Source organism: Brachyhypopomus gauderio, chromosome 1, assembly GCF_052324685.1.
Source record: "Brachyhypopomus gauderio isolate BG-103 chromosome 1, BGAUD_0.2, whole genome shotgun sequence".
Lineage (NCBI taxonomy): Eukaryota > Metazoa > Chordata > Actinopteri > Gymnotiformes > Hypopomidae > Brachyhypopomus > Brachyhypopomus gauderio.
Window position 1 is genome coordinate 51,130,391 of NC_135211.1, and position 22,133 is coordinate 51,152,523.

The 22,133-nt window shown below is 43.0% G+C and overlaps 1 long non-coding RNA gene across 1 annotated transcript; it reads left to right on the forward strand.

The window, feature by feature from the left end:
- Window positions 1-5,026: 5,026 nt before the first annotated feature.
- LOC143525015 (uncharacterized) lies at window positions 5,027-9,242 on the forward strand. Its single transcript, XR_013133547.1, has 3 exons — window positions 5,027-5,040; window positions 7,869-7,934; window positions 8,961-9,242. It is a non-coding gene; the product is annotated as an uncharacterized LOC143525015 (long non-coding RNA).
- Window positions 9,243-22,133: the final 12,891 nt, after the last annotated feature.

A 22,133-nucleotide genomic window follows, 5' to 3' on the forward strand; every position in this document is an offset into this window, starting at 1 on the left:
GCTAGCTCATGTGGATTTGTATAACTTTGCGTCTTTGTGTGTGTTATCTATCTAGTGATAAGTAAGCGATTTTATCACGGGTGAGATAAATGATGCAGTATGTCTCAAAATTATTCACCAAAATAGACGAAACATAACCTGGTAAGACAAATGGAATAACACTCTATGTTTTAAGCTAGAAATGAATTGTGTTAGACAGTATATTATAGAAATAGTTAGTTAGAAATAGTTATATAGTTAGAAAGTATTACACTTTCACACTATCTTGGCATTGATCGTAGCTGAGGTCAGGAGTGCCAGGGCATGACCAAACAATTTGTGCATGATCAGACTGACCCATGCCATTTCTCAAACACCTTGTAAACCAGTGTTATTTACTGCACTTTTTACAAAAATCATGAAACACTTGTGTTAGGACAATTTTGTGTGTTATATTTTGTCACCATGGCTTGCTGACTAAGCAGAAATATGAAACATAATGGAAACTATTTGTTATTATTGCGAGGCAGAAGCAGCAGGAGGCTAATGGCATATGTATCATCCATTTCACCAAAACAACAGTCTCAACACAAAACAACTCACAAGTGCTCAAATAACAACTCGTAGTGTAAAGCGCTAAATAGTCACGCAATAAGTAGGCACAGAGTAGCGATACATGTGAACACTCAAGTCCAGATGCAGGCATTGGCTCTTTCAAGGGTGTGGTCTTCTCTCCTGAGGATTGGGACTGGCCTACAGTGACAGTTATTATGGAAGTGAAAGTAGCAGTGTACTGATATATGTGTGTACAGGCTAATTTCATATTCTCTCATATACCAAATGTGAAGAATGATTAAAACCAGAAGAATGAAATCCTGTTTACTGTAGATGCAGAATCAGTTCAAAAGTCTGTCCTCACAAATCCAAACAAAAGTGTCACCACAGGGATAATCAGCCCACTTCCCTTTAGACTCTCTGCATGAATTACAATTGCAAGTAACAGCACAGTCCTCATCCCCAACAGAATCATTGGGTTCCCGTCTGCCCCAGTATCTGAAAGAGAGAATCTGAGGGTGAGTTGAGTTTCATAAAGTAATGAACAAGAGTCATTAACTCCATCATGATCAGAGTTTAGTTCAGTGATCTCTTGCTCAGTGGTCAGATCTGTACTGTCCACCCATTTCCAAGTTTCCTCTCTCTCCTCATAAGTCAAGCCAATCCAAGCAGAAATACTGAGAATTTTGCTGATGAACTGTCATTTTGGAAATATTGATAGGACATCAAATTAGAGTTAATCTCTGCACCTCTCTCTCTCTCTCTCTCTCTCTCTCTCTCTCTCTCTCACCTGTTCCTCTCTGCTGTTTATGATCACCAGGTCTGCTCCTCTTTCTCTGCAGTCTTGTCTGCTCTCACTCCAGGTCTTCTTTTCAGTAGAGATGTAGTAAAGACTGGAGATGAAGTATATCCATCCATTTCTGCCATGAGCATCTGTATGTATTGTAGGATACGATTAAAAAAGAACAGACACCATTTCCTATATCTGTTCATCTGCATACTTTCTTAGCCCCCTTTCACCCTGTCCTTCAATGGTCAGGTCTCCCACAGGACCCCCATAGAGCAGGTGATATTGCAGGTGTTACTGCAGGTGATGTTACAGGTATTATTTTGGTGGAGGATCATTCTTAGCACTACAGTGACACTGATCTGTTGGTGTTTTAGTGTAAGTTGTTGCTGGCACAAGTACGCAGCTCTGCTGCTTGAATTTTCCTGTAAACACTTGTCAGGATAGGTGCCAATTCGCCCTCTTGCCACCAAAGGTCCCCATTTCAAGAATACTAGAAACTCCTCTCTTCAGATGTTAGGCATTTCTACTAAATACTTTGCCTACTTAAGCCAGGCAGTCCCAGTGATTTGTTTTTACAAATTACTTTGTGAAGTATACAAAGCTGTTTTCCTAGTATTCTCTTTATTGCTTGTGTATTTTTGGCCCATTGCTTGCATTCTGTTTTGCCTCCTGTCTTGTCCTTTGGTACCTCTGCTTGTTTATCTGGTCCTCTGCTTGCCTTTCTGGTCCTGACTCTGGTCTGTTTTGTGGAGTTGTTTGCCTTTTTGCCTTGGACCCCCCCCCCCCCCCCCCCCCCAAAATCTGATTGGACCTGATCAAGTCTCACACATTGCGTGTAAAACACACGTAGTTCGCATACTCACACGCCATGACATGAGACGGATGAACACGCTTTTTTAAAACTGTGGATGAAGTGCAGGAATCAAGTGGTGTCCTGCAGAGTTACGTAGAAGCTGGCCATACACCAGTCAATACATTGAGAAATGTAGCTACCCAACAGCCTGTTACGTAGGGCTCCCCCCCTTCTTCTATCTGTCACTCCGGTCCCCTGTTCCACGTGCCTGTGTTTTCCTTTGCCTGTTGATCCCGCCTCGTTATCTGTTGTGAGAGTTTCCTCTGTCTGTCACACCCCTGTTTTCCCTGCCCCCCTTGATTACCTGTTCCAGCTGTGTCTCGTTCATATTCCCAGTTTCAGTGTATTTAGTTTCCTCAGTCCTGTGCTTCATTGTCGGTGGTTGTTTGTAAGTTAGTTATTGTAGTTAGTTTATTACTCTGTTCTATTGTTCATTTGTCGCGTGTTAGCTTTCTTCATAGTGCGTCGTATTCTGATTCTTGTTAGTTTCGTTTATAATTCCCAGGCTGTTTTGTAGTGTTTACGTTGGTGTGTTTCCTTGTGTTTTGTAATTTCCCCGTGCCTAGTCTTTCCCTGTGTCCAGCGTTCTTTAGTTATTTAAATAAATTTGTTATTCTGCACTTGCATCATACCTTCCTCAGTATACATGTTCCACAGCCAATCAAAAAATTGCTTTGTTGTATCAGAGTAAAATCCACCGCCACACACACACACATACGTATAACATACGCAAGCAATTTTGAATGCAATTGATTGTGTTTTTTGAATGTTTATTTTCATAGTCTGTGAACCCACTGAAAAAGCATTAGCTACCCCAACGCTAAAAGTCTGTCCACCATCCAAATGATAATTGGTCTGTGGTGGTCCTGTTGGAGTCTTTACCACTTGTCATGGTGAGCCATGCCCAGCAGGCAAAGGAGACACCGACACACACACCCGCGCACCCCTTGTCACTCCTATTGACACGCCCTTCTCACCTGTTGCACATTTTTCCCCTGTAATTATTCATTTAAGCGCGTAGGTTTTACCATCCAGTGCTGCACATTAAGCCTACAGGAGCGAAGCACTGACCACGGGAGTCTTGCTTTCACGACGCTACTCGCGTGCCATTCGAACTTTGAGAACTCCAGCTTCACTTGTTATGGAGTGCCTGGAGCTTCAGTTTAAGAGACTGCTTTTCTTTGTGTGTCACTTATTGTGCTTATCTTCACTGATGGAAAGTAAAGACGCTGCACTGCCACCTGATTCCACCTCATTCTGACCTGATGTTTCTGGCCTCACACCACTGAATTTGAAATCATGCAGAAACTGCCAACTATTCAAACCTTGTTAAAATAATTAGCCAAATAGGTATAAAAGTCAGAGAAAACTTAAATAATGGAAATTAGATTTTATTGTTCCATTATTGTAAAAACATTTCTGGTTTTATTTATTTTTATTGTCGATTCCGTTTTGTGAATATGTGTCACGTCTAGCCCTTCCCTCATCCCTGGTCTTGCCCAGTTTTCCCGTTCCCAGGATTTCTCCCTCTGTCTGTCACGCCCCTCTCTTTAGTGCCCGCACCAGAGTCTCGTTACACTCCCCTGTTTCAGTGTATATAATCCCTGTGGTGTTTCACTCCCGTGTCGGTCATTGTTTGTTGTGTGAATCCTGCCTTGCCGTGTCCTGCTCTGCCTTGTTCTCTCCGTCGTACCTTACTAGCGTTTTGTTCTTGTTCCATGTCTGTTTTGATCTGTAGTCTGTTCTCCCTGCATCTGCATGTACGCAAGTTCTCCTTGTTTCAGTGTTTCACAAACTAGTCTTTGTTGTTGCTACATGTTTCTCTCTGTTTAGCACCGGTCTGGTTTATGTATGTTGTATCCCCCTGTCATCTGTGATCATCGTTTATTTAATTCCTGGTTGTCCGTTTAGTTAGTCGTTCATGGTTTTATGTTTGTCCAGCTACCCCCTTTAGTCGTTGCTCTTTGTTATTTATCTTCACGTATGTTTGTATAGTCTTATGGATTAGTATGTTCGCATGTTTATTCTCGTTTCTTAGGTGTTTTGCTTGCCCGGTTGTCTGTGTTTCCTCTTTGGTATTTAGCTTAGTCCCGTTCTGCCTTTTGTGTGGTATTGTCAGGTTTGTTTACTTGTTTGACAATAAATATTCTAATCTCTGCGATTGCGTCACCCCTGCTGTCCCGAATCGTTACAATATGTCTGATCTAAAATTGTAATGGCAATGGGATGGCAGGATGCCGAGACAAGATAATACACTTCATTGGCTTTTATTAAGCACAGATAGCAGTGCATCTAGCACTAGAGTTAGAGACACAATGCACACAGAGGACTCAAACAAAGACGAGCGACAAGCACAGCATCACACATTAAATACCTTAAACAAGAACCAAGTGCAATGCATAAGGGTAACGAGGGAAGGTGACATGAGACGGATGAACACGCACACATAATACCACACCCAAAGGAAATACATATATGGACATAAATGGACACAGACCACACATACACATGCCCAAGAGGAGGGGACAGGGGCTGTACCATGACAAAAATAGCATGTGATTTTTATTCATATTATGTATATTTAATTTGAGGACAAGGCATTATTCAAGGATCCCAGTGCCACCAATGAGCCCACACCCCTCAACATTGTAAAAAAGTAATTAATTTAAAAGGCTGACTAAATAGTTAGTTCACATTGAATTGCATGGCTCATTTATATACCTAAAGTATTGTCTCTCCCTGCAGTGAACTTGACCCACATCACTGTGATGGCAGCAAGCAGGAGAACACACAGCAGCCCCAGACACACTGCAGTCAGTCTGTAGCATCTGCTTCCTGTAGTGATGGTTCCTGAAGTTGCAATGTAAAATGATTTTAAAATTATTGACAATTTATGTATTTATCTTTCAAGATGGTAACATGCATGGATACAGTGGCTTACTTTCTACATTAACTTCTCTACTGTAAGGGGTGAAGCTAGGCAGGCAAGACACAAGTGCGAGAAAGCTTGGTTTTATTAAGAAAATCGAACAGACGAACAAACCTGGGAGATAAACTAAACCTGGGGAAAGCTCAAAAGATAATGGGGCATGATGCTGATGACAGAAAAGTAAAAGTACAAGACAACATACAACTAGGCGGACTGTACCAGGAATAACAAGATTACATGCAGATATGAAACTAATGCATGAATGAAATTGAAAACTAGGACAATGGGGAAAACAGGCCATACAAGGGTTAAACTACCGATATGCGAGACTTGAAGACAAACGCAGATCACAACGTAACTATAACCTCAAACAGAACTAATATGGAAGTAAAAACTGCTACAGGACAATCCAAGCAGGGGAATACAGAGGCAGAGCATATAACAAGGAACAGGAAACACGGGAATCGATACTAACATGGAAACAAACTAGGCAGGGGAAAATAGCGGCAGAATATAGATATAGAATATGGCAGACATAAATAACAATAGCACAGGAAGAATGACCGTCAAGTGACCACAGAGGCGCTATTTCACAGTTTCTGTTCACACACACGAGCGCTTCAGGAACGCTCCGTAAGCTTCGCCGATGCGCTTCTTTTCTTGTTTTGATGCTGTTCGCGAGTCAAAAGATGACAGACGCTTATATTTACATTTCATCGTCTCTTAATTACATAAATGTACTTAAAGAAGAATGTTTCGTTACAGCATTTTACATGTACCGACATTTGAGTAAAGTCCGGCTTACCATCCCTTTTGCAAAATAATAGAATAAATAAAAATCGTGAATGAGATGGACAGGTGAGCCTTTTAACAGGAAATTGGAAATTGTACTATTGTTACCTGTCACATATTCAGATGGCAGCCATCAGAATCGGTGACCCCAGTGAAAAAGCTCACCTGTCCTTTAAACCTTTTAATTATACACCCTTGTCCAAATGTGGCACTATGTAGAATAACCTTAAGGACACCTCATATTATCATCTCACCAGTTAATTTGCTTTTCTATAACTGGGATATAAAAAAAATAAGTTTGCCCAGAGGAAGGCAGCAGTGTGATGAAGCCCCTGAAATGTATGAAAACTTTTAATGTAGCCTTTGCAATGTGCTTGTGTATGCAGGCCATTTGAACAGTCAGTTGTGAAGATGTGATGTCTGAGGTCCGATAAATCTGAGGTTTTACTGTCAGGAACACCCACCAGGAGTGGGTCAACTAAACGCATGGCACTCTCTGCCATGTGTACAGGCGCTCAGTATATCTTGCCCCTTGTACATGTCGAGCTCTCTTGTTTCCTACAGTTAAAGCTTGGTGTGTGTGTATATATATATATATATATATATATATATATATATATATATATATATATATATATATATATATATATATGCATACATGAAAACCAGTGGCAGATGGTGGTCTTTCAAGGAGGGGAAGCTCATAAAAACTGGTCTACATCATAAATGTGTCGGTTTATTTATACGTAAATTCCACCCTCCGTTGTCGTACCAACAAGGCGTCTTTTCCAAGGACTTGACTAGTGTCCTCTAAATAGCTCTAAGCTCCTCTCTACATCTGCAGATGTAGCTCCAATTGTTGCCACTAACTGTTGCCCTGCAAGTCCTGGTTTGAATATAACTCGCTAGTTGGGACTGGGGCGAGGCTAGTGTGAAGTGTGTCCACCTGTGTGCTTTGTGACGGTGGAGGGGCTGAGCAGCACCCGCTGGACAGAAACTGCGATAGAAGTCAGAAAGAGTGATAGAAGTCAGAAAGAGTCATAGAAGTCAGTCTCCAAACACAAGCAGCTACAACAAAAACCACCAGAAATAGAAGCTTGATTTGTTGCTAGTCGTTTTTTATAAAGAAAATGCCACTAAGTGGATTAGGAAAGTCTCCAGTTCAACAGAACAGAATGAAAATTTTAAAATGCTCCCACGGATGTGGGAGATCGCTGATTTGCTCAGTTCGCTGTCAATCAAAAAGGGAATCAGCCTCAGACAGATCATCCAATTATCATGCAGAAGTTGAGCGCCTGGGCCAGCCGAGTCCAGCCCACTGCCCCATTGACCCCCATCCGATGGGCGGGACAAAGCCCAGCATTTATCCAATGACTCGTCTCGTTTCGCTGCACTCTTTGCTTCGGTATTGAACTCTGGACATTCAGTATCCACACTGTTTAAAGCAATGTTAAGCTATGGGGATAAGTGAGAGGAAAGCCGCATTATTACCAGTGATAAGAAGCTGATTATGAACAAATGTTGAATGCGTTGTACTGCATATTTAATCAATGACATGTACACACAACAGTATATATTTGATCACGTTTTTTATTTTATTTTAGGGGAAGCTGAGCTTCCCTTGCAGTCTTAGAGCAATCGCCTCCGATGAAAACATTTGTCTGGTATAATGCAACATTTCTACTTAGATGCTGCCTGTTTAAGGGTTAAAGGACAATACAACAAATATAGAAAGAAAGTCAGAGGTCTATTGTTTTAACACTTTGAATATGAAAATCTTCTCAAAGACTCCACTGCTGCTTGATCACTTCATTAATTGGCAGCAGATTAATTAAAGTCAGTCAGGAAACATCACATGAGTAAAGAGGAGCAGCTGTACTGTAGTGTCCTCACACACAGAGAGTTTAGTGTTTGAGTCTGCAATAGATTAGACATGTCTTGGAGTGTGTCTGATGTTAATCATATTCTAGAGTTGGAGAGAGGAGAGCGGGTGGAGATGGTGGTGGATGTCTATGAGAGTGCAGATGCTGTTAGAGGTTAGTGAGATCACTATTCTTTTTGGAATATTAGTCTGACTTTCACTTCCTTCTTTACTAATGTTGTCTCTGGCATGTGAAAATAGGGTGTCAATCTGATAAAGTCATACTGAACTTTGAGAACTAAAATAGACATCTGTCAGACCTGTGCACTGTTCAAAAATGTCTCCAGTAATGTACAGTACAGACAGATACAGGCCTTTATTGTACAACACTAACAGTGCTCTACAGGGGAGATGTTTGACCTTTGTGTGTAACAGTGGGGTATTGAAGGCTGGACACAATTTCCGACAGTTAAGAGATGACAAAACTAACAAAGCTACAGACAGCACACTGACTTGGAACAAAGACAAATCAAACACTAACCATGAAAACAGATAACACTAACTGGAAACTAGTGTCAAACTCGAAACGCGAAATCTAACTGAATCGATTCATTTGAATCACACTGTTTCGAACTCTGTATCAAAAAGGGAAGTTGTGGATTAAGTCTTGGTTGCCCACTAGATGTCACTGTGGCATGTGCTGATTCGAACGTTTCACAAGATCTCATAGATGACTGTCTGAAACATGGGTATTCCAGTACTCATAGTGATTGGAAATCACCTGTTAAGGTATTTCAATGGTCATTTCAGATGTCACTGTGGCATGTGATGATTCGAATGTTTCATAAGATCGAATCATTTTCCAAATCAATTGGTTCATTTGACTCGATCTCCCAAAAGCCCCACTTTTGCCATCACATAAACATTCTGATCTCAAACCAGCTGCTTGAACTTAAGTGCGGACTAAAACGGGAAAAGATTTGAAACGTTTCGAAACTGCGTGATGTAACGAAACCCGTTTTTGGAACAGTCACGTGACTTTCATACAGATACAGAGTTCGAAATAGTGTTTCAGAACACTGTGATTCAAATGAATCGATTCAGTTAGATTTCGCGTTTTGAGTTTGACATCACTAGTTTCAAGTGCTTGTGCAGTCTCTAGTAATCTCTAAGCTAGACTACTGCAATTCCCTACTTGCAGGTCTTCCTCTACGGGTCATCAGACCTCTACAACTAATTCAGAATGCTGCAGCACGACTGGTCTTCAATCTACCCAAGTTCTCACATGTGACTCCTCTGCTACGCTCTCTTCACTGGCTTCCAGTAGCGGCACGCATCAGATATAAAACCTTGATGCTTGTTTCCAAAAATGGACTGGTCCCTCCCTACATGATGTCCATGTTAAAAAGCCGATCTGTACAGCGAACACTCAGAACCTCAAGCTTGGCTCGACTTGAAACTCCATGCTTAAAGTCTCATGGAAGACAAAGCTCCAGACTATTCTCCGTCCTGGCTCCAAGATGGTGGAACGATCTTCCATTACCTGCTAGGACTGCAGAGTCTATTGCTATCTTCAGGTGCAGACTGAAGACTCACCTGTTTGTTGAGTTCTTACCAGAGCACTAACTCAGCTGATACCACTTGCCATTGTTCTTAAATTGTATGTCTGTCTATGTTTATTTGTGCTTCTTGGCAAATGTCTAACTTGCAAAACACTAGTAGTAGTCTGACTGTGTTTGGTGTCTTGAATTCTGGCCTATCTGTACTATTACCGAAGATGTATTCTGTGATCAGAAGCAAAGCACTTTGTAAGTCACTCTGGATAAGAGCGTCTGCTAAATACCATGAATGTAAATGTAATGTAAATGTAATGTTCAGACTCCCTAGACAATCTGACCCGTGTCCTCCTTTTTGACCCTGAGTTTGGAATTTCACTTAAATCTCGCTCTCCTCAGCGTTTGTGTCCGCCTCCTTGTTCAGCAACGCACTATGCATTACACTTTATCTGGTGTGATTATTCCTGTGACTACACTGCAGTTGTAATATGTGAGAAAATGTTTAACTCAGTCAAGAGTGAATAGCAGAAACGGTTGAAAAAAGTCATATTAGCAGATCAATGATCAATTATCTTGCCTAAACATGAACTATTTCCTGTGTAGTAATAGACTAGTTAGTCCGTTTTTAACTCTTGATATCGTAGGGAAAAATGGACATCGCTCTGAATTTGATGCAAAATGGAAAACCTTTATTACAACAAAAGCAGTAGCAGAGTACATCAAGGTGTTACAGATTCAGTGGAGCTAGACTGAACACTCAACAATAAAAGAGCACACCATATATACGTTTGAAAGTACCACCTTCCACCTAAGCTCCTCCAGGGAAGGATGTGATGTCAATTGCGTTTGACAATTGCTACTGCGGTTTCAACTATAGTGAGTCTCATGTATGGAATATATTTTCAGTAATAAAAACAAAAAACACATTTTCATGGGTTGTATGCCTCAATAAAGTATCATCTCACAAATCCCAACCTGAGGCACATCACAGATGCAGTCATTCCATGTATTTACTCCAATAATTTTTGGTCCTTTCTTAAAGCCAGTCATGGCACAGTCCTCGTTGCCTCCATATTGATTGGGTTCCCCTTCCCACCAGAACCTGAAAGCACACAAAAGATTACATTATAGTCACTCTCTCAGTCTCTCTCTCTTCCAGAGCTGCTGACTGAGACAATGACAAACTGGATCAAAACCAGAGTTTAATCTCTTACCCAGTTGTTATTCTCCTTAGATACATTTAGACAGAATTATATATTTCACCCTGTCAGTCCAGATAGTAAGGTATTTAAGGCATTTCTCTACATTTCTATTTGCTTAGACACAATAACCTCTTGGTTAACACTGGTTTAACTGTGAATTTTTGGTAAACGTTAATCAATGAGTAAATAAATTGATCAATAATTGTTATTCATTAAATCAGTCATTGTAGCAAATTATTGGTTATTGTCCCAATCAAAAGTATCAGGACAATGCACATGCTAGGAATTCTAACTTCAGATTATGAGACTGATGTAATATTAATTAACTGCAACACACTTTTGGCCCATTTCCACTAGGGCCTGCTTGGCGCGGTACGGTTCGATTCGCCACGTTCGATTCGCCACGGTTTGTGAGTGTTTCCATTAGTACCAGGTCCCGGTTTGCCGGTCCCTTCGGGTACTTTTTTCGTACCTACTCGCTCGAGGTTCTAACCGTGCCGAAGCGGTACAGTTCTGTGACGTGGAGGAACAGCATGACACTGATTGGCCAGGGAGTGTCGTCACAGGTTGCGTCACAGGAGAGCGAGTCCTCCGCTATGCTATCTCCGCCATTTTTAAAACCCAAGGAACGAAGTCTGTTCCCTGGTCAAACGCCGAGGTACAAACCTTTCTGTTAATAATCAGCGATCAAAAAATCCAGGGCGAACTGGACGGGGCCACTAGAAATGTAAACGTTTTTAGCGAGGTTTCCGCGCTAATGGCCACTCATGGATACCAGCGGTCCGTTCAGCAGTGCCGGTCGGTCCAAGCTAAAAAAGCTTAAAAGCGATTACCGGGCGGTGAAGGACCATAACGGACGCAGTGGAGCAAACCGCAAAGACTGGAAGTGGTTCCAGCAAATGGATGCCATATACGGTCAACGGCCAGCCAGTAACCGAAGAGAAAACGTGCTGGACACGACAATGTCGGTGCTGGAGGCCACGGAGAATGGTGAGTGTATTGTGATTTCACAGTTTTACTACTAGGCTCGTAAAAGATGTAATATGAAAGTAATATGAATGCATCTATTGTAAATGCAGGAATTTAGAGCTGTGTTTGTAGTTAATGTTACCACCACAGTCACTACTGTACAATAGCTAGCTCTTAGCCTTGCTAGTTGCTATTTAGCTGTAGCCATAAACAAAGCATGAGCAGCGATGACGTGCTACACATTTTGTGCAGTTACGCTATATTGTTGTTGCTTTCACGGGAATGCTTGTGTTTAATATTTGTTATTTTTTACGTTCAAGATTCCCCTTCCACTGACGAGGCAAGCGGAGTTGGCGGAAAATGTTTCCTTCAACCGGGCTTTCCTCGGGGTGCTTGGCGAACTTGTGAACACCATGCGAGACAGACGACAGTAAAAGCACACAAAATGTTGCTTGTAGTACTATAAATATTTATTTCATATAAAGCTATACGTTATTTTTTAGGTAATTTGCTTTTTGCACTTTTTTTAACTATAACTATATTATTTACATAGGTTGTACTTTAAATATCTATATTTCATAATAAAGTTTGATTTCATTTGATTGTATGACTGATGCTTTTTATGCAGGGTGTGTTCAGCCTGTATGAGTAATACCAAATTATTATCAATAATTAGAGCAACCACATACAATAATGAAGATAAAGATAAATAAGATACAATAATGGTATGTGTTAAGGGGCATTGACCGGTGTTGTGGTCGCATACAAATGATGTCACGACACTACAACCCGCGCGCCAACAGCGACTCCACCCACATTGTGATGGTCCACCATTGTAATGGAAACACAACGCGACCGTACCGTTCTGTTGCGAATCGATCCGTATCGAACCGTACCGCACCAAGCAGGCCTTAGTGGAAATGCGCCATTTGCTACTGTGCCGGGCTAGAGAATTGCAAAAAAAGAGGAAGCAATCACGCCAGTCTCAGGAACAGGGAGAATTTAATGGATGAAGTAAACATCACAAAAATCTATGACATAATCCAAATTAAGGAAGCGATAGGTTAACACTAGAAGCGCCAAAGCTCCGGTCATTTGACCGCTGTGACGTCTACTAGAAGCGCCGCCTCTGGTCGACCTAATTATACCTAGAAGCGCAGAGCACCGGTCACTTGACCGCAGCAGCACAAAAAATTATAATATCTTTGCACTGGATCCAATTTCAGAACCCTCCTTTCATGACTTTTCCCAGAATTGTCCTTTTAATAAACTAGTATTTTTACATTGTTAAAAGAAACCCTGCACATGCTAGTTTCAATCGATTTCGCTCGTATCTCTGTAATATTGTCGTCGTCGCCTACACTTCAAGACTGTGATTCTCTTTTCTGCCAGCGGGTGTCGCAAAGATTCGTATGTCATTTAATATTTAGTATAACTAAATAAAGATCAATAGTTTTCAAAACTAAATTATTCAAAGTTCAAACTGATTATTGTGTAAAGACAAAACGGAATTCGTCCGTTGAATGAAAGTGAAAGTGTTTCACTTTCCAAAGTCTTAAAATATATACTTTATTTATTAATATTATTTAATATATACTATATATAAGTTTACATCAATGGTTTTCAAACCGTGAGAGCGTCTTGCTTTGCCTAATAAATGCTTTAGTAGTTTGCAGGAATTCTGCGAATGGTAATTAGCCTACTTATCAAGTCAATATCTCAAAGAAATGATCTCTCGGGTATAATCCCTCTTCGCCAGGGCTAGCTGTTAGATACATACATTATGTATGGCTGCTTTTGACACACTGGCATTACAAAAGAATTAAGCAGAATGCAAGTTACGTATGTAAATGCATACCTTTGCGAGCGAAACTGATGGCATGGGCGGTGCTGTTATGAACACTTTATTCACAATAGCATTCATGAGGCAACGTGAGCTATAAATTCGTCGGGACGCGGCTACACAGTTTGAGTGAAAACTCTGCTTGGGCGATCGAACAGCAACACAGTTTGCTTGAAAGCTCGGTTTTGGCGTTTGAACAGCAACATAGTTTGCGTGACTCCTCGGTTTGGGCGTTTGAACAGCAACACAGTTTGCTTGAAAGCTCGGTTTGGGTGATCGAACAGCAACACAGTTTGCTTGAAAGCTCGGTTTGGGTGATCGAACAGCAACACAGTTTGCTTGAAAGCTCGGTTTGTGTGATCGAACAGCAACACAGTTTGCGTGACTCCTCGGTTTGGGCGTTTGAAAGGTTGCATAGTGCATTATAAAAATGGCACAGAGAATCATGTACACCCCAAAGCAAGTGCTGGACATGCTGTGCAATATTGATGAGATGGAATCGGAGGGCGAACAATGTGAGGTGTCGGATGGAGAGGGCGAAAGTGAAATGGATCTGAATCTTGAATCTGATTCAGAATCGGACTCTGAAACTGAGTGTGGTGGTGACTCATTTCAGGCCAAAGACGGTACGGTGTGGTTTGAAACTGCTGGCAAACCTCGGGGTAGAGCACAAGAGTGCAATATTGTGAGAGAAACCCCAGGGCCTACGTGTTATGCCAAGGACAAAATTAAAAGTCCACTGACCAGCTTACTGTGTTTGATTGACACAGAAATGTGGGGCGCAATTCTGAAATACACAGAGGCAGAGGCTGAACGAAATAATGCTCAGTTCAAACTAACAGCTGACGAATTGAAAGCATTTGTGGGTCTCGTTTATTTGAGAGGTATAACAGCTGGTAAAAGCATGAAACTTGATGAATACTGGTCTGCTGACTTAGGAAATCCCATTTTCAAAGAGACAATGTCTAGACAGACATTCAGAGATATCATGCGCTATCTGCGCTTTGATGACAAGAGCACAAGGGCTGCCCGCCTTGCGACTGATAAATTTGCTATGATCTCGGAGATATTTGATAAATTTGTGAAAAACAGTATTGCTTCTTACACGCCCGGTGAGAACATAACTGTTGATGAGCAACTGTTCCCAACTAAAGCTCGCTGTCGTTTCACTCAGTACATGGCCAATAAACCCGATAAATTTGGGATTAAGTTCTGGGTGGCCGCTGATGTTGAAACAAAATATATGTTGAACGCCATTCCCTATCTAGGAAAAGATGAAAGCAGGCCGGCTGGTCAACGGTTGTCTGAAAATATTGTGTTGCGTTTGATGGAGCCTTTCACGGGTAAAGGAAGAAATGTAACGACTGACAATTTCTTCACTTCATTGGCACTTGCAAACACCCTTTTGGCGAACAAAACCACTATTGTTGGTACGATGAATAAAATGAGACGTGAGATGCCCCCATGTACACAGGCACAGTCTGAAAGATTTTCCACCAAGGTGTTGCGGGCTGGAAAAATAACTCTAACGATTTACCAGGCAAAACCTAAAAAAAATGTATGCATCCTGAGCTCAATGCATCAGACAGTTTCAATTGATAATGGCGCAAAGAAACTGCCTGAAACTGTTTCATATTACAACACGACTAAATGTGGCGTTGATGTTATGGATCAAATGGCACGACTGTATTCGGTGAAGGGAGGCACCCGTCGTTGGCCTGTCGCGGTTTTCTACAACCTCCTAGACCTGGCTGCAATAAATGCACATATATTGTTCAAACAGTGCATGAACGTTAACCTGAGCAGACGAAGGTTTATTCTCGAGTTGGTAAAGGAGCTGCGTGCACAGCAGAAAATGGTGAAAGCGGCTAGGGCAGTGGCACAAAAGCGAATTTTACCTGAAGCTCCTTGCCCGCCCTCAAAAAGAAAACAATGCCAAGTGAGCAGATGTTCAGGGAACAAAACGTATGACATCTGCCAGACATGTAAGCGACTGGTCTGTGGCAAATGTGCAAAGACTGCACCTAAGCTGTGTTTTGAATGTTGTGTGAAGCTGACACACAAATCAAAACAAAGGGAACTTGACTTGAGGTGGGGAACGAAACTTATTCAATATACGCTAAAGAGAGACGGGATGCACCCGTTGTTGGCCTATAGCTGTGTTCTACAACCTCCTAAACCTGGCTGTAATAAATAAATATTGTTCAAACAGTGCATGAACATTAACCACAGCAGTGGAGGTTTATTCTCAAGTTCACAATTCACTACATAAATGGAACTTAATTTGAGGTGGGGAACAAAACTTATGCAATATAAGCTACATGTAAATCACCGAATGGTGATAATGCTCGGTGATAACACGGTCGTTAGGATGTGGGATCACACATCGGCTATTCACTGATCAAACACCTCTCCATTTGAAATGGCAACACAATACGGCGAGATAAAAAGTGAACATTAGAGAGGAAAGAGGCAACTATATTCGTGAAGCCATCAAAAGTATCATTTTAATAATTTTGCGTTTTGTTATGCAAAGGTACATAGCCTACCTATTATAATTATATTTTTGTAATTAATTTTGCCTATTTATGCTTTTTGTTCTTTGTCTAACTCATTATAGACATTTATTTGTAGATTTGTTATGTTCACCATAGCCTGCAATTCACTAACATACACAACTTTTAGACATGAAATGGCGTAACATTGAGTATACAAACAAACTTGCTTTAGCTCGGTCTGCGGGCTTCACTTTGCTACTCTGAGTATCGAACAAGCTTTCTATGGATGTGGGGGTGGAAGGCTGCAGCGCAGTCTGTAGCATTAGCAAGACAAAAGACGTGAACGTTTCACAGTGGGGGTGCGGGCCAGTGGGTTAGTGGTGTGGCGAAGAACACGATAATATAGTGACATATATGCTAACAGAATAACACACAGACAAGTAAGCAAACTATTACACTAACCAAGCAAACTATTACACTAACCAAGAAACAAAACTGAAACTATTTGGCATTTACATTTTCGCACAAACCAGGAAATGCAATATGAAACTAAACAAAACTGGCAATGGGGAAGCTACTGAGAACAAGGTCACAAGGCACAGATTCTAAAAGGTTATTTAGTCACATTAATTTGTTAACATATTGACGTTACACGCAAATGTCACCATTACGAATATTTTGTTTGGGCGGCTCATTCTTCCTTTTGTGCAAAACGCCATCTAGTGTTAATTATGTGTCAGTACCAGCTCCCCTGTGTAAAGACTCGGTCTTTAGACCGTCCAAGGCGCGCTTTAAGTAAGTGAAAACAACACGTCGCTAGTAGGAGGTGGTGAAAGCGGTCAGATGACCGGCCCTCCGCGCTTCTAGGTATAAGTATGTAAATGAGGCGCGGCGCTTCTAGTGTTAATGAGCTGTTGGACAGTTGTACCTAATAAAGTCGCCAGTGAGTGTATATCTCCAGTAAGAATTGTACTGCTGAGTTTAGCTTACAGACTAGACTTGGATAGGCTATGTCAGCTGATCTTGGATCTTTTGTTATTTTTTACATTTTCTAAATAAAATAGTTGTAGCATAATATAATTTATACTTACTATGAATACTTGATTTCATAATGTACAGTTTTCTAAAGTTTATCCCATTTCAAATAAATGGTTACATTTTAAGAACTCATTTGAAACATGACCTCACTCTCTAACTAGAGTCTCTCTCTCTCATTGCTCTCTAATGATATGAAAAGTTATCTTCCCATTTCAGCTCTTATTTCAGTGGAGATCCAGGAAGTTCTACAGCTGAAATATCTCTGCTGTGTGATCTTGTTGGAGGATGAATAAAGCTTGAGTCTGCAGATGTACAGGTAACAACTACCCAACAATCAACTGTCAGTGCAAACCAGTTATAGTGTAAAATCACTATTAAAGATGTGCCTCTACCACGCTGGCCTTCATCTGAAATAAATGGATACATGATCGCTGTATCTCACAGTATGTTGATTCAAAGACATATGAGAGAGAGAGAGCACATATGAGTGTACTGACCTGAGCTCTCAGTTTTCTTGTTTTTGGTCTTATGAGTCTCTAGTTCATCCTTCATGTTTTCATATGAATCCTCACTCTCTGAATCAGACCTGTTCTCTTCAGTAACTTCTGTATTTGCATAGATATTCTCATTCATTTCCATTTTCTCTCTCTGTAAAATGAACCAGTTCAAACAGATGAAGGAGTTTGTGTTCAAATTACTTTTGATCAAACTAAAAGAGAATCTGCTGGTTAAAATTACACCCTCTATATATGTGTGTTGCAATTGGTCTGAACCCTGACTTCCTCCTTTATTAATGTTTCTTCCTGGGCTTCTGCATGCTGCAGAATATACTGTATATAATTAGGATGTGAACTCTATTTGAGCATGTGGCCCATGCATGTTTCAAGCACACAGAGATGTCTCACACCTCATCCAACCCTGTCACAATTTCCATGTTCTTTAACATCAGTTCCAGTATACAGTGTCAATACAGAAGCCCAGTAAAAATACTTCAGCATTTCAGAATGTAGTAGCTTAACACTACAAATAAACCATAACAATTTTCCATTGTCTCATGCCACTGCTTCCACTTTAACTGTACACACAAGACAATCACCCACTGCTTTAAGGAACACACACGTTTTGGCAAGACTTCAATGTGGTCATAAAGATGCATTCATGCCCTCAACTAGTCACTACACATACAGATAAACTCCCCTAAACCTCGATACACTCTGTATATGGTGAGCTCTAACAGGAAGGAATGTTTCCACAATCTGCCGAGTTTCAGCTTCAAACTGGTGGAGACCTATGAGAGTGTACATGATGTATGAGACCATAACACCAACACACAGGCAGAGAACAACATTACAAACAGGAAAAAGATTACAATATTGTATATATGTATAATGGATAATGCACAATTGTATATAATAATTTTAGTGTTAACAATAGACTATTAGGCCACAGCTGTGGTGTCATATATTAATTCCTAGAGATGTAACATGAATGTTCTTCATAGAACAATAATGATACTCTCAGATGGTGAAGAGTTAGACAGATGAAGTGGTCCTGCTGCAGGAGTCCAGGCCTTGAGTGTGACATGCACACACAGATGGTGTTAGATGATACTTTGCTGAGTTCACACCTCAACAGACCCTGTCAGAAACAATTTTGTGTTCTTTGTCTGTCACAGTCTAAAAGTGTCAATATATAAGCCCCAGAAAAATACTTTAAAGATTTAAGATTTTTAAGATTTAAGATTCTTTATTTGTCACATGTATAAATTGTGGTGATACAAGATTTACAGTGAAATGAATATGTGACTATTTGTCACGGTGACAGCTCCGGACCCTTCCCTGTGGGCGTGTCATGACGTCGTCTGCGTGCTGTTATGTCCATGTTTGTACTTCCGTGGGTGTGGGTTGTTTGTGAGCGTGTTCGTTTGTTACACCTGTGCCTTGTCTCGAGGTCACGTGGGTCTGTGTAACTCACCTATTTAATGTGCGTTCGCGCAGTGTCGTGTGCTCGTCTTTGTCTAAAGTTCATGCCTGTGCAAACATCGCGTCTGCGTGCTTGCTCCGCTAGTGCTGGACTTTACGTGTTTTTTGTTCATTAAATGTTAAGTGTGCATCGCAAAGACGCTAGTTGTGTCTCATCCTTCCTCGCACACACCAGCGTCACAGAAAGACGAGCCGTTACAGATGCCCGGATACGCCAAGCGTGCAAAGGGGAAGAAAAACCGACATCACCACGGTACTTCCCCAGTGCGGCGGCGCGATGTCCCCATCGCCGTGCAGACAATGGAGCAGGACCCGTTCTGCGCGTACATGCTCCACGCTGCACAGGACGCAGAGGACGCAGAGACGGCAGAACACTTCCGCCAGACCGCGGTCCGCGTGTGGAGGGAGAGAAAGAACCCCGCGTCCGTGGACCTGCCACCCCGTGCAACGGGCACCTGTGAAAGAGAGGAAGACAGCGCACTTCTCCCGGTCTTCCCCGAGGAGGAGGAGACCGGTGAGCCATTTCTGGTGGGTACGGGCGCCTTGTCCCTCACCCCTCCCGAGGATGAGTTCGGGGAAACGGACTCTCCAGGCGAGGAGGAGGACGAGACCTACCCCCCGTCGGAGTGTTCCGAAGCCACCATGGATTACGGCAAGGCGGAGGGAGACGACGAGGCATACCCCCCATCGGTGTGTTCCGAGTCTACTCTAGACTATGGGGAGGGTGATGAGGACACCAGCTCTCTTCCCTCCAGCCACACGTTCTCCGCAGAGCGACACGAAGTGGAGGTCGACGTCAGTCCTCCCCCTTCCGTATTCTCGGCTCCTACCGTATACTACGGAGAGGGGGAGGACGCCAGCCGCTCTCCGTCTGTGTGTTCATCACCCTTCGGGAGTGAGGACGAGAGCGAGGGGGTGGAGAGCGTCTCGGGACGTTCGGGGAGTACTGTGCACCTCAAGAAGGAGGTACCCCGGTCCTCCTCAGCGGCAAGCAGCATGGCCTGGTCCCGCTGCCCGACCCCGGAGGAATCCATGTCGCTGGGTCGGAGCGTCTCCGAGAGCGAGGAGGAGATGGAGACGTCAGGGGGCGAGGCGAAGGCATCTTCAAGAGAGCAGGGGGGTCCTGGTGTAGCCAGCGCTCCAAGGTGGGTGCGTCACGTGCCCTTGGAGCCGCCGTGGACACCAGCCGGCGGGCGGCGTAAAGCCAGGACTCCAGCTGCGCCCAGAGGGAGGACTAAAGCTCCCCGAGGGAAGCCCCCTGGAGCAAGGCCAGCGGGAGCCCCGAGCGGCACAACGCGCGCGCGGAGTCGGAACCCTAGGACCGGAGAGGCTCCGCAGCCTGTACCGCCTGCGGCGTCTAAGCCTCCAGGAGGGACTCCGCTGCCTGTTCCGCCTGCCGCGCCCGCCCAGCCTGCTTTCCCTGGAGGGATAGCGCCACCGTGTGCGCTTTGGCAGGCAGCCGGAGCGATGCCATGGCTGCCTGTCCCTATATGTTTGTCTATTCCCCTGTGTCTCCCTAATTTCCTTTTCCCGTTCGTTCCTCTTGTGTTTCATATGCCAGTGTGTGTGTTTGTCAGCGTGCCATTGTTTAATGTTTTCTCCCCTGTCTTCCCAGGGAGGGTGTGCTAGAGCTGTTCGCGGCGGTTCCCGCCGTCTGGGGTGACGGCTCTCGGAGGCTCGTGATCCCGGCGGCTCCGGACCTGCCCCGTCGGTGTTGGTTCGGGGCTTCCCAGCTGCGCGGGATGCTCCGGGAGTAGCGAGCCCCTGGCGGAGGGTTCTGTCACGGTGACAGCTCCGGACCCTTCCCTGTGGGCGTGTCATGACGTCGTCTGCGTGCTGTTATGTCCATGTTTGTACTTCCGTGGGTGTGGGTTGTTTGTGAGCGTGTTCGTTTGTTACACCTGTGCCTTGTCTCGAGGTCACGTGGGTCTGTGTAACTCACCTATTTAATGTGCGTTCGCGCAGTGTCGTGTGCTCGTCTTTGTCTAAAGTTCATGCCTGTGCAAACATCGCGTCTGCGTGCTTGCTCCGCTAGTGCTGGACTTTACGTGTTTTTTGTTCATTAAATGTTAAGTGTGCATCGCAAAGACGCTAGTTGTGTCTCATCCTTCCTCGCACACACCAGCGTCACACTATTCCTAGACTATGCAGCAATGAATAATAATATTAATAATAATAAAATTACAATTTACAATTAACAATTATCTATAAGCTATCAAATATAAACTAGTGTAGAAGTTGAGTTCACACCTCAACAGACCCTGTCAGACCCAATTTTGTGTTCTTTATCTGTCACAGTCTAAAAGTGTCAATATATAAGCCCCAGAAAAATACTTTAAGATTTAAGATTTTTAAGATTTAAGATTCTTTGTCACATGTATAAATTGTGGTGATACAAGATTTACAGTGAAATGAATATGTAACTATTCCTAGACTATGCAGCAATTAATAATAATGTCACGTAGGGCTACGCCCCCTCTCCTAGCTGTCACTCCGGGTTCCCTCATGTCTGTGTTTCTTGCCTGTTTATCCCGCCCTGCTCGTTTGTCTCTGTGATTCCCTGTTAATTACCACGCCCCTGTATCATTGTCATCACCTGTCCCTAGTTTAGTTCTGTGCATAATAGTCCCGATGTCTTCCATGTCTGAATCTGTCTTTTTGTGTTCATACCTGTTTGTTGCCAATGCGCCTATACGTGAGTTTGCTCTTTTGTGTTACCCGTTATCCGTGTGTTTTGCCTGTTCTTCCCTAGTTTACCTGCCTTGTCGTTTCCCTTGCCTGTTGTCATGCCTTTGTACATTTCATGTTTGGACTGCCCTCCCGATACGACCTGCGCCTGTTATTTCGACTTGAAATAAATAATAATAATTATTGAATAATTGAATAAATCTCGCTCTCCTCAGCGTTTGTGTCCGCCTCCCTGTTCTGCGCTACGCAGATCGTTACATAAAGACCGATCAAACAAGGACACAGCGAGGGAGCGAGACTCTGGTGAGTTTAGTCGCTGTAACGAGTCATTTGCTGCTTCCGTGCAGTTTAACTCTCATGTGTTACAGCGCGAATGAACCGGAGACAGAAATTCCCCTGGCGCTGTGGGAACACGGAAGTCTCGTCGCACACCGACGAAAGCACAGTCACTTATAGCTACGACTAGCTTTCGTGACGAGACTCCTGTTGAGCGCTACGTGTCTGCCCGGCTTGGTGAACACTACAGGCAGGAGCAACCTGTAGTGCAAGTCGCAGGCAGACGGAACGAGTGCACAGATGAGCGTTGGCTTAACCCTCG